The sequence below is a fragment of the Neofelis nebulosa genome, chromosome 15 (genome assembly GCF_028018385.1).
Source record: "Neofelis nebulosa isolate mNeoNeb1 chromosome 15, mNeoNeb1.pri, whole genome shotgun sequence".
Taxonomy (NCBI): domain Eukaryota; kingdom Metazoa; phylum Chordata; class Mammalia; order Carnivora; family Felidae; genus Neofelis; species Neofelis nebulosa.
In genome coordinates this window covers 24,374,635-24,386,816 of record NC_080796.1, presented here as the reverse complement: position 1 = coordinate 24,386,816, position 12,182 = coordinate 24,374,635, and the positions used below count along the sequence as shown (strand labels likewise).

The window sequence follows — 12,182 nt, the reverse complement described above, 5'->3', positions numbered from 1 at the left end:
TGGAATGATTAAGGGGCACCTGGGTGGCTCAGTCGGTTAAGCGTCCGACTTTGGCTCAGGTCGTGATCTCGCAGTCTGTGGATTCGAGCCCCGCATCAGGCTCTGTGCTGACAGCTCAGAGCCTGGAGCCTGTTTCAGATTCTGTGTCTCCCTCTCTCTGACCCTCCCCCGTTCATGCTCTGTCTCTCTCTGTCTCACAAATAAATAAAGGTTAAAAAAAATAAAAAATAAAATAAAATAATAGTATGAATAGTATTCACCTATTAGGGTTGCAGTTTGTGTTCTTATAATGTCTTTGGTTTTGGTGACAGATATGCTCTCTCATAAGGGCTTCCTTATCTTCATGTTTCTAGAAGAATTGATAGTATTTCTTCTTATGTATTTTGTAGAATTCTCCATCAAAGCCATCTTGGCCTTAAGTTTTTTTTGTGGAAAGAGTTTTAAATATAATTTTTAAAAGAGATGTAGGGCTAATCAGGTTATTGATTTTTTTTTTCATTATCAAGTATTATTTTTAGTTTGTGTCTTTAAAAGAATTTGTCCATTTTATCTAGGTTGTTGAATTTATTGGCATTCACATGTTCATAATATTCCTTTATTATCTTTTTACTGTCTTTAGATACTCTGATGATGTTCCTTTTCTTATCCCTGATATTGGAGTGTTGTTTCCCTTTATATGTTTCCTTAATAGTCTGGTTTAGAAATGTATCAATTTTATTTGTCTTCTCAAATAGCCAGCTCTTGATTTATTGATATTCTATATTTTTCTGTTTCATTCATTTCTGCTTTTAACTTTATTATTTCTTTTTTTTCCTTTTGTTAAGTTTAATTTGCTTTTATCTTTCTATTTTCTTAAGGTAGAAATTACAGTGATTGAGTTGAAAGTTGCTTCTCTAACAAAACTTGGGCTTTACATTTCTCTACATGCACTGCCTTAGTTGCATCCTGTGAATTTTGATGTGGTGTCTTTTCTTTTTTCCAAATTTTATTTTTATTATGGTAAAATATGTGTAACATAAAATATACTATCTTAACAAGTGTACTGTTCAGTGGTATTAAATAAATACCTTCATAATATTGTGTAAATGTCCCTAATATCCATCTCTTTAACACTTGACATCTTGTAAAACTGAAACTCAATACTCGTTAAACAGTAACTTTTCATTCCCCTCTGCCCTGAATCATAGCAAGCACCCTTTTCCCCTCTGTTATCTGATTACTCTAAGTACCTCCTGTAAGTGGAATCACGCAGTATTCAGGGAGAGAGAGAGAGAGAGAATCCCAAGCAGGCTCTGTGCTGTCAGCACGGCCTGAGATCATGAGCTGAGATCAAGAGAAATTCACCTGACTGAGCCACCCAGGCTCCCCAGATTATTATTATTTTTTTTAATTTTAGAGAGAGCATGAGCCAGGGGAAGACATGGGGTGGGGGGGGGGGAGAGAGAGAGAGAGAGAGAGAGAGAATGAATGAATGAATGAATGAATCCCAAGCAGGCTTCATGCTCTGTGCAGAGCCCAATACAGGGCTCAATCTCAAGACCCTGGGATCATGACCTGAGCTGAAATCAAGTATTAGAAGCTCAATTGACTGAGCCACCCAGGCACCCCGTGGCTGTACCATTTTACAATACCACCAGCAGTGCAAAAGGTTTCCAGTTTCTCTGCATTCTTGCTAGCACTTGTTATTTTCTCTTTTTTTGGTAGTCACCATCCTAAACAGATGTGAGGTGGTATCTCTTAGATTTGCTTTGCATTTCCCTGGTGATTAGTGATGTTGAGCATTGTTTTATGTGCTTATCGGCCATTTGTTTATATTCTTAGAGAAATTTCTATTTAAGTCCTCTGCCCAGTTTTGAACTTTGTTGTTGCTATGTTCAGTAGTTCTCTATAAATTCTGGATATTAATCTCTTATCAAATTTGTACATATTTTCTCTCATTCTGTGCATTGTGTTTTTACTTTGTTGAGACTGTGTATTGATGCGTAAAATTTAAAAATTTTCATAAAGTCTAATTTGTGTGTTTTTCTTTTGTTGCCTGTGCTTTTGGTGTCATATCCCAGGGATTGCTGTCAAATCCAAAGTCATGAAGAGAGTTATAGTTTCGTATTTTATATTTAAATTTTTGACCCATTTTGAGTTAATTTTTGTATATGGTTTTAAGTAAGGGTCTACCTTCATTCTTTTGTTATGTGGATATGCAGTTTTCTGAACATCATTTGTTGAAAAACTCCTTGAAAAACTCAGTGATATTGCCACTGTTGTCAAAGATCATTTGACTTTGTATGGAAGGTTTCTCATCTATTACATTGGCCTACATTATCTGTTTTATGCCACGACCATACTGTTTTGATCATCATAGCTATGTAGTAAGTTTTGAAATCAGGAAGTGTGAGTCCTCTAGCTCTGTTCATTTGCAAGATTGTTTTTTCTATTTCTGCAGAAAATGCCATCGGGATTTTGACAGGGATTGCAATGAATCTCTAGATTGCTTTGGGTAATATTGACATCTTAACAATATTCAGTCTTCTGATCCATGCACATGGGATATGTTTCCATTTATTTGTGTCCTTCTTTAATTTTTTTCAGCAAGTTTTTGTTGTTTTCATTGTACAAATCTTTTCCTTCCGTGGTTAATTCTTAAATATTTTTTTTTGATGTTGCTGTAAGTTTTCATAATTTATGATTGTTCATTGTTATTGCATTGAAGTTATGATGTATTTTCATTTTCATTCAGTTCAAGAAAATTGTAAATTTCAACTTTGATTTTTTTTTTTTGACCCAAGGATTATTGAGGCATATTTTAGTAGTTCTCAGATGTTGTGATTTTCTAGTTACCTTTCTTTTTATAGTCTTTTTATATCTTCATCATCTTTATGACCATTCTTTAAAAATTTTTTTTAATTAATTAATTTTTAAATTTACATCCAAGTTAGCATATAATGCAACAATGATTTCAGGAGTAGATTCCTTAATGCCCCTTACCCATTTAGCCCATCTGCCCTGCCATAACCCCTCCAGCAACCCTCTGTTTTCTGTATTTAAGAGTGTATTAGGTTTTGTCCTCCTCCCTGTTTTTATATTACTTTTGCTTCTCTTCCCTTATCTTCATCTGTGTTCTGTCTTAACTTCCTCATATGAGTGAAGTCATATGATACTTGTCTTTCTCTAATTTCGCTAACACAGTATCCTCCAGTTCCATCCACGTAGTTGGAAATGGCAAGATTTCATTCTTTTTGATTGCCGAGTAATACTCCATTGTATATATACACCAGATCTTTTTAAAAAAGTTAGTATCATATTTTATTATTATTTTTTTAAATGTAATGTATTGTCAAGTTGGCCAACATACAGTGTATACAGTGTGCTCTTGGTTTTGGGTGTGGATTCCCGTGATTCATCGCTTACATATAACATCCAGTGCTCATCCCAACAAGTGCCCTCTTCAATGTCCATCACCCGTTTCCCTCTCTTCCCCTCTCCCCCCGCCATGAATCCTCAGTTTGTTCTCTGTATTTAAGAGTCTGTTATGGTTTGCCTCCCTCCCTCTCTGTTTGTAACTATTTTTTTCCCCTTCCCTTCCTCCATGGTCTTAAGTCTCAAGTTCCACGTATGAGTGAAAACATAGGATAATCGGTCTGTCTCTAATTAGCTTATTTCACTTAGCATAATACCCTCCAGTTCCATCCACGTTGCTGCAAATGGCATGATTTCATTCTTTCTCATTGCCAAGTAGTATTCCATTGTTTATATAAACCACATCTTCTTTATCCATTCATCAATTGATGGGCATTAAGGCTCTTTCCATAATTTGGCTATTGTTGAAAGCATTGCTGTAAACATTGTGGTACATGTGCCCCTATGAATCAGCCCTCCTGTATCCTTTGGATAAATTCCTACTCGTGCTATTGCTGGGTCATAGGGTAGTTCTATTTTTAAAATTTGAGGAACCTTCACACTTTTCCAGAGTGGCTGCACCAGTTTATGTTCCCACCAACAGTGCAAGAGGGTTCCCATTTCTCCACATCCTTGCGAGCATCTGTTATTTCCTGAGTTGTTAATTTTAGCCACTCTGACTGGTGTGAGATGGTATCTCAGTGTGGTTTTGATTTTATATGCCACATCTTCTTTATCCATTCATTCATCGATGGACATTTGGGCTCTTTCCATACTTTGGCTATTGTCGATAGTGCTGCTATAGACATTGAGGTGCATGTGCCCCTTCGAAACAGCACACCTGTATCCCTTGGGTAAATACCTAGTAGTGCAATTGCTGGGTCATGGGGTAGTTCTATTTTTAATTTTTTGAGGAACCTCCATACTGTTTTCCAGAATGACTGTACCACTTTGCATTCCTACCAGCAATGCAAAAGAGATCCTCTTTCTCCGCATCCTCGCCAATGTCTGTTATTGCCTGAGTTGTTCATTTTAGCCATTCTGACAGGTGTGAGGTGGTATCTCATTGTGGTTTTGCTTTGTATTTCCCTGATGATGAGTGACATGGAGCATTTTTTCATGTGTCGGTTGGCCATCTGGATGTCTTGTTTAGAGAAGTGTCTATTTATGTCTTTTGCCTGTTTCTTTACTGGATTACTTGTTTTTTGGGTATTGAGTTTGATAAGTTCTTTATAGATTTTGGATACTAACCCCTTTATGTGATATGTCGTTTGCAACTATCTTCTCCCATTCTGTCGGTTGCCTTTTAGTTATGCTGATTGTTTCCTTCACTGTGCAGAAGCTTTTTTTTTTTTTTTTTTTTTTTTTTTTTAATGAGGTCCCAATAATTCATTTTTGCTTTTGTTTCCCTCGCCTCTGGAGACATGTTGAGTAAGAAGTTGCTGTGGCTGAGGTCAGAGAGGTTTTTGCCTGCCTTCTCCTCTAGGATTTTGATGGCTTCCTGTCTTACATTTAGGTCTTTGATCCATTTTGAGTTTATTTTTGTGTATGATGTAAGAAAGTGGTCCAGCTTCATTTTTCTGCATGTCGCTTTCCAGTTTTCCTAGCACCACTTGCTGAAGAGACTATCTTTATTCCGTTGAATGTTCTTTCCTGCTTTGTCAAAGATTAGTTGGCCATAATGTTTGTGAGTCCATTTCTGGGTTCTCTATTCTGTTCCATTGATCTGATTGTTTTTGTGCCAGTACCATATTGTCTTGATGACTGCAACTTTGTAATACATCTTGAAGTCTGGGATTGTGATGCCTCCAGCTTCAGTTTTCTTTTTCAAGATTGCTTTGGCTATTTGGGGTCTTTTCTGGTTCCATGCAAATCTTAGGATTGTTTGTTCTAGCTCTGTGAAGGATGCTGGTGTTGTTTTGGTGTTATTTTGATAGGGGTTGCCATTCTTCAAGAATTTTTAATAAAAGTTTCTAATACACATAAAAATAGAATGAAGTAATTCCTCACAATAGCCATCTTCCAGATTAAGCAGTGATCCAGATTTTGCTATGGTTGCTTCATTTATACTTCATTCTTTGCGTTAGTGTTTGAAACATGTTTCAGATGCTATGTCATTTCACCCTTACATCCTTAAGAATATCTGTGTCCCAGGGTGCCTGGGTGGCTCAGTTGATTAAGTGTCTGACTCTTAGTATCAGCGCAGGTTGTGATCTCAGAGTTCGTGGGATTGAGCTTTTGTTGGGCTCTGCTCTGAGTGTGGTGCCTGTGTGGGGTTCTTGCTCCCCCTCTCTGCTTCTCTCCTGCTCGTGTACACACCACACACACTCTCTCTCTCTCTCTCAAAATAAATAAACCAACGTAAAAGATAAAAAAGACTGTGTCTTAAAATGAACATTATAAACCCACAGGGCTGTATCACATGTAACACAATTACTAGTAGTCCCTAGGTATCATCAAATTGCTTGTTTATGTTCAAATCTCCTAGATAGAATGGAGAAACCTTAAAAAGATGTTTTGATGCAGATCAGAAAGTTGGCAATTTTTACCTTGTCTAATACATTACTATGCATGTTTTTCCATTTGTGTGACTGAGATTTTTATTAATGTATAAGAATATTGATCTTGAAATTTAACCTGTTAGCTGGAGAGACTTGCAGTAAACCCTTTTTTATATTCTAGCTGTTTAACTCACTAACTGATAAGATAATTGTACGTTCAATGTTTTTCTATGTGTTGACAATGTGAGGAATGATTTTGAAAGGATTAAAATTTGAAAATGCAGTAGATCGTGGAGCTTATTTAACTAGTTAATTAAATGAGTGATTATAGAACAAAAATTCATTGATCCCTTAATGTGGGCTAGGCTAAGAGTATAACCATGAACAGGCCAGATATCAATGCTTGGATTTAGGAAAGCTCTCAGCTTATTTCAGTGCCTTTATAGAAGCAAAATAAGAAAAGTTTTTGAAACACTACCCTGGAGTAGCAGTGTAACTGTTAACTAGTGTAAGAATGTATAATATATGTGCTTAAAAGCTTCAGAAATGTCGGTTGATGAAATTACAAAAGAAGACTATGGAAGTTTATAATATTGTCCTGATATGTATACATTTAACTATAATCATGTGGATCTATTCAACTAAAAATATAATGGAAATATAAAATATAGTGCAAGTATAAAGCAAAATTTAATGTTTTCTTATAATCTCCCTTAGCATTGTAAGTTCATCCTGTATTGTGTCTTCTTTTCTGTTAAAAAATGAACAACGGGGTGCCTGGGTGGCCCAGTCAGTCCGTTGGGCGTCTCACTTCAGCTCAGGTCATGATCTTTCTCATGGTTCATGGGTTTCAGCTCTGCCTGGAGCTCTGCACTGACAGCTCAGAGCTTGGAGCCTGTTTCAGATTCTCTGTCTCCCCCCTCACTGTCCCTCCCCCACTCACACTCTCTCTTTCAAAAATCAATAAACAAAGATAAAAAAAAACCCAAAAAAGGAAAGTAAAATAAAAGGAAAATAAAAGGAAAGGAAATAAAATAGGAAAATATTTCCTATTTTAGGAAAATAAAAGGAAAAGGAAAATAAAAATTTCCTTCTTAACTTTATATTTAAAAAGCAGCATTTCTGGAGTACCCTTTCTGGCTCAGTTGGTTAAGCATTCGACTTTGGCTCAGATCATGGTCTTGCAGTTTGTGAGTTCGAGCCCTGCTTTGGGCTCTGTGCTGACAGCTCAGAGCCTGGAGCCTGCTTTGGATTCTGTGTTCCCTCTCTCTCTGCCCTTCCCTACTCATGCTCTTTCTCTGTCTCTCAAAAATGAATTAACATTAAAAAAAATTAAAAAAAAAAACATTTCTAGTTAGAAAATTTAGAATCGGTTATACATTTGTTAGGTATTCAGTAAAGAGAAAGAGCCATTTTTTCATTATTCCTGAAAGCCATTTTAGCTTGATTTTAATTTAATATAATCCTGGGTGTTTTTTTTTTTCTTTTTATTGCTATTAAATCTTGATCACACAAAGACATTTATGTCAGAGTGCATAAATGTATTCTGAGGCAGAAGTTCCTGAATACTTAAATGAGATTTCAGTTTGGGAATACCACTTATTAAAAGTGACATTAATAATGTTAAAATACTTCAGAGGTTGGCGCCAGATGGCTCAGTCAGTTAAGTGTTTGACTCTTGATTTTGGCTCAGGTCATGATCTTACAGTTTGTGAGATTGAGCCCCACATGGGGCTCTGCACTGATAGCATGGAGCCGGCTTGGGATTCTCTCTCTCCCTTTCTCTGTCCCTCCCCTGCTCATGCTCTCGCTGTCTCTCTCAAAATAAATACATAAATTTATTAAAAAGTTCAGTTAAAAATTTAAAACTACCTTTTGTGGTTTCATCTTAAAAGAACATGCATTCTTTTATTTACACTGAATTAACATTTCTGAAAATTTTCTAATTTTGCAGGTTTATAAGGCAGGATAGATGAAGACTAGTAGGTAGCAACAAGGAAAGCAGTCTCCAAAGAAACTTTGAAACTTTCACAGCCCTGGTGATTTTTTTTTGTTTTTCCTACTTCCTCATATTCATACACATCACTGACAATAAATTCACTTTAAAGGCTTTTAATTTCTCTCAAGATAGGAAATTTTGATGAAGAATTTCTTTTGGGAAAAGAGATACAAACATTTTAGAGATGACAAATAATGTTAAATTTGTATAATTTAATAATGTTGCATTATTTCATTACATTGTATTAGAAATTATTCTTACTCTAAAATTACATGAAATCTATATAGTGTTGGTCATTCACAGCTGTGAGAACCTCACTGAGAGAAAAAGAAACTTGCTTTTAAGGCTTTTCCTTTGCTTATGGATTATGTTGGGTTATTTAATGCCATACATATAATTCCACAAGGTGGCAGCATTTGTTTATTTTGACAGTATCCCAACTGTTAGGTAGTAGACAAGGTGTGGAAATTAATGGTTTACAGGGAAGTTCATCTCATGAATACTAGATGGTCCTAGGTTAACAACCCCAAGTAATGGGATGAATAGAAACTCATCTTAGACATAACAGTAATGTCATGTTTTGCATATTTTTAAAAATATCTAGTGGCCACCAGAGAAGAATGGTTTGAAACTGCATTGTTTGAACTTACTGAATACTTAGCAGTGGCTGTTTCTTGAATTCTTGGTTTGAATTTTGCATACCTTGATCTTTATGGTTAAAATTGTTATACATTCCATTTGTAGTTTAAAGGTTATGGTAACATTTTTGCTTATGTTTTCTCAAATTTTTGAAATAGAATTACAGCAGATATTAGTAAATTTATAAGAAGAAAATAGTCGTGTATTGTGGCATTCATTGCTGTCATTAAACTGGTAATGTATGTAGTGTTTGGTTACTTTTTTAAAGATAACCTTTGTAAGTACTTTACATGACATTGTAAGTATTTCACTAACTCAATTTTTATATAAAACCTATGGAATAAAAAAGCATTGTAATTCATCCCATTGTACAGATTTCGAATTGTGGCAGGGAGAAATTGTCTAACTTGACAAAGTTCAGCACAGTGCTAGTAAATGATAGAACTAAGATTTGAACTGAGATATTCTGTCTCCTGAGTTCTAGTGTTCTGTTAGTCCCTTCAGGACCTGTCGAAACACAGTACTTATGAGACACCCAAAAGAATAAATGGAATGAATTCTTTCGAGATTCTCATACTTGGTATCCCTATTACTTTCTTATCTAATTTGGCCTTAATAACCAACATTCTTTTGAGTTTTAACTTGATATATATATTACATTAAAATGCTCTTGCCATAGCTTGAAACTATTCATGTTAAACATTTATTTTTTTTGTAATAGCCAATCGTAAGGATTGTTTTTCCTAAATTTCAGTTTTTAACGACAGTCAGTGCTAAAGGTTTAGGGTAACCTTTACCACAGTTTGTATTGTAGAATGCTGTGAGTTTTTAATTTGTTTTCAAAAGCAGATCTCCAGGTAATTAAATGACTTGTTTTCTAATGAAACGTTATGGCTTTTTAGGAGTGCTAATGAACTTTCTCTTCTTTTCAGAAGATATTTTTGTTAGTGTCCTACAAGTTATTGGGCTATCTGGGGTCAATGAGAAATGTAAGGAATTGAGAATACAGAGGAAAGGATTTCTTTCCCGAATTTTGCTCAGGCCCAATCTTTTATTTTTTTATTTTATAATTTTTGTATTTTGAAAGAGAGAAAAAGCATGCGCAGGAGAGAGGCAGAGAGAGAGAGAGAGAGAGAGAATATGAATATGAATATGAATATGAATATGAATGAATCCCAAAAAGGCTCCATGCTGTCAGTGTAGAACCTGACATGGGGCTCTGCTCGATCTCACGAACCATGAGATCATGATCTGAGCCAAAATCAAGATGCTTAACTGACTGAGCCATCTAGGCGCCCCAGGCCCAATCTTTTAAAGCAGGGATTTAAAAAACTGTTCTAGGCTTGAAGTTTCATCAGGAAAGAGGTCTTAATCTGTCTTAAGTCCTGCTGACTCCCCCTTTCTGGCAAATGTTAGGTGCTTAGTAGTAAATACTTGTTGAATGAATACGTGAATGAATGGAAAACTCTCTTGCGTGCTCTGGGAAGATCTGGATGCCTCTAGCGGTTGTCCACCTTAACTTGCTTTTCTGTATTTGCTTGCTGATAAGTGTTCCTTTGAAGAAAGTATCCCTAGCCTAAAAAAAGAGGTTTGTAAGTCGCCATTGACACGCGGCAGAAAAATAGTGTTAACAACTTAAAAGAAGTCCAGGATTCAGCACGTGTTGATGAGTTTCCTCCTTCTGTGACTATTTGAGATATAGGTTAAGAGTGAGATACAAACAGTCCAAGCTTACTTATCAAAAGCTGCTACATCCTTTCCTTTCCTTATAGCCCCTATCTTAACATTTTCTCGTTCCCAATTCCTCGTTTTTCTGTTTTCTTTTGCCGTTACTTAGACTGAGGCTTATCAGTGGTACAGAGTGAAACCATAAACTCAAGTCATTTTACATTTATTACCTCAAAGAAATTGTTAGTTGGGTGAGTATTTGAGATTTTAGTAGACTGGTAAACGTTTGTCACTAGTCAGAACATTTAAGATGGATGCCTACAACAAATGTTGAGAATTAGAGTATTGCCTTTTATGATAAAATTACTCAACCCTGGAAAAAAGTAGAGTTTATTAACCTAATGACTGTCTTCAGGTAATCAAAGGACAAGAATTAGAATGGTTCTGTTGAGTATCCAAGAGATAAGAGTAGGACTAATGGCTGGAAGCTACATCTTAAGGTTGGCATAAGGAAGATCTTTGTAGTCAGCAGTGTGCACGAGTGGAATAGGCCTCATCATGAGGCGGTTGCCATATGCTCTTAGGACTTTAAAAGCAAGCTGTAGGGTAACACAAAATCTTTCTTCAGTCCTGAGGTCAGTTATTACATTCACCTGTATTTGTCTAGAATATTTATTTTTGTTTGAACTTTTAAAAACTGTATCTATTCATATCAAGTACTGTAAACGCTGATAGTACAAATAAAAGTGATGTGCAGATTCATGTAGAGACAAACCTATAAGCCAATATATAGAATAAAGCATTGTATGTGCTGTGAAAATATCTACTGGCTGCAGTATGAACAGTGGATTTGCGAGAAGGAAGAGTGGAATCAGGGAGATCAGATACATAGGTAGTTTTGAATGGTCCTGGCAGCACGTGATGATGCCCTGTGGTCTGTACTGAGATGAAGTCAGTGGAGCTTGGATAAAGAAGTATTTAAGACATATTTAAGGACTAGGGTAGACAAGACATAATGATTGATGGGTACAGTCCTTGAAGGAGAGGATGATAACTTCCAGGTTTTTGGTTTGAGTAACTAGGCAGAAAAACATGGGTGTTCTTTGCAGAGATAGAGACACTGGAGGAAGAGCAGGTTTGAGGGCAATGAGGTGCATGGAAGATAACCAAGTAGAGATTTTTTGCATATGCTTGCTAGCTGCACAGAGATTTGTACTAGTGATAATGGACACCATGGTTATAGATTGATAGAGCTCCAACAGTTAAAGATCAGGCAGATGAGGAGGAACCGATTAAGCTGACTAAGGAGGTTTTTAGGTAAGAATGAAAACCGGGAGAGTATGTTGCCCTGCCAACCGGTCTGCAGGGTTAGATATGGGGCAGAACTGGATCCAAAGTAAAATGAGACTTTTTGCCTTGATTAGGAGGGAGGACACTTCCCCTGGGATAATAAGAGGGAAGAAGAGAATAGATGCAAAGGCAGGCAAGTTTGTAGTTTTAGTGACATGGAGATAAAGGAGCTTTTCTCTGAGAGTTTGTGCTTTTACCGTGTCATCGCATAGTGACAGGTAGAAAGGGTGGTAGGTGTTTATGTTTGTAGAAGAAAGAGATACTAGATGATGAAAAGGATGAGATTCATGGACTGTGAAATTTAAACTGAATACTGAAGAAGATAAAGGGAGGAGAAGTCTGGAAAGAGGCAAAAAAGAGAGAGTAGAATCAGCTGTATGTGGGTGAGGAGTGAAGGTAGGAGTAGTGGGCAAGCGGGGGCGAGGATTGTGGAGATTGTGGTCAGAGAAGTATTTGTGTCTTTGGCCCAGAATACCTTTCTGTCTTTGTACTTGTAGCTTTGGGTAATTTACCTGGTATCTAGTGGCCACATGTGTTTGTTGACTCAGTTGGAGCATAAGCTAAAATGCAAGGTAGAAAATCAGTAATAAATGTTTGTGAGGATCGGATAAACTGCTGAAGGAGTTGACTAA

The 12,182-nt window shown here is 36.4% G+C and overlaps 1 protein-coding gene across 9 annotated transcripts in view; it reads left to right on the top strand.

Annotated features, from left to right (window-relative positions):
* COP1 (COP1 E3 ubiquitin ligase) overlaps positions 1 to 12,182 on the top strand; it is a 259,333-nt gene that overhangs the window by 111,799 nt on the left and 135,352 nt on the right. The window lies entirely within an intron of this gene.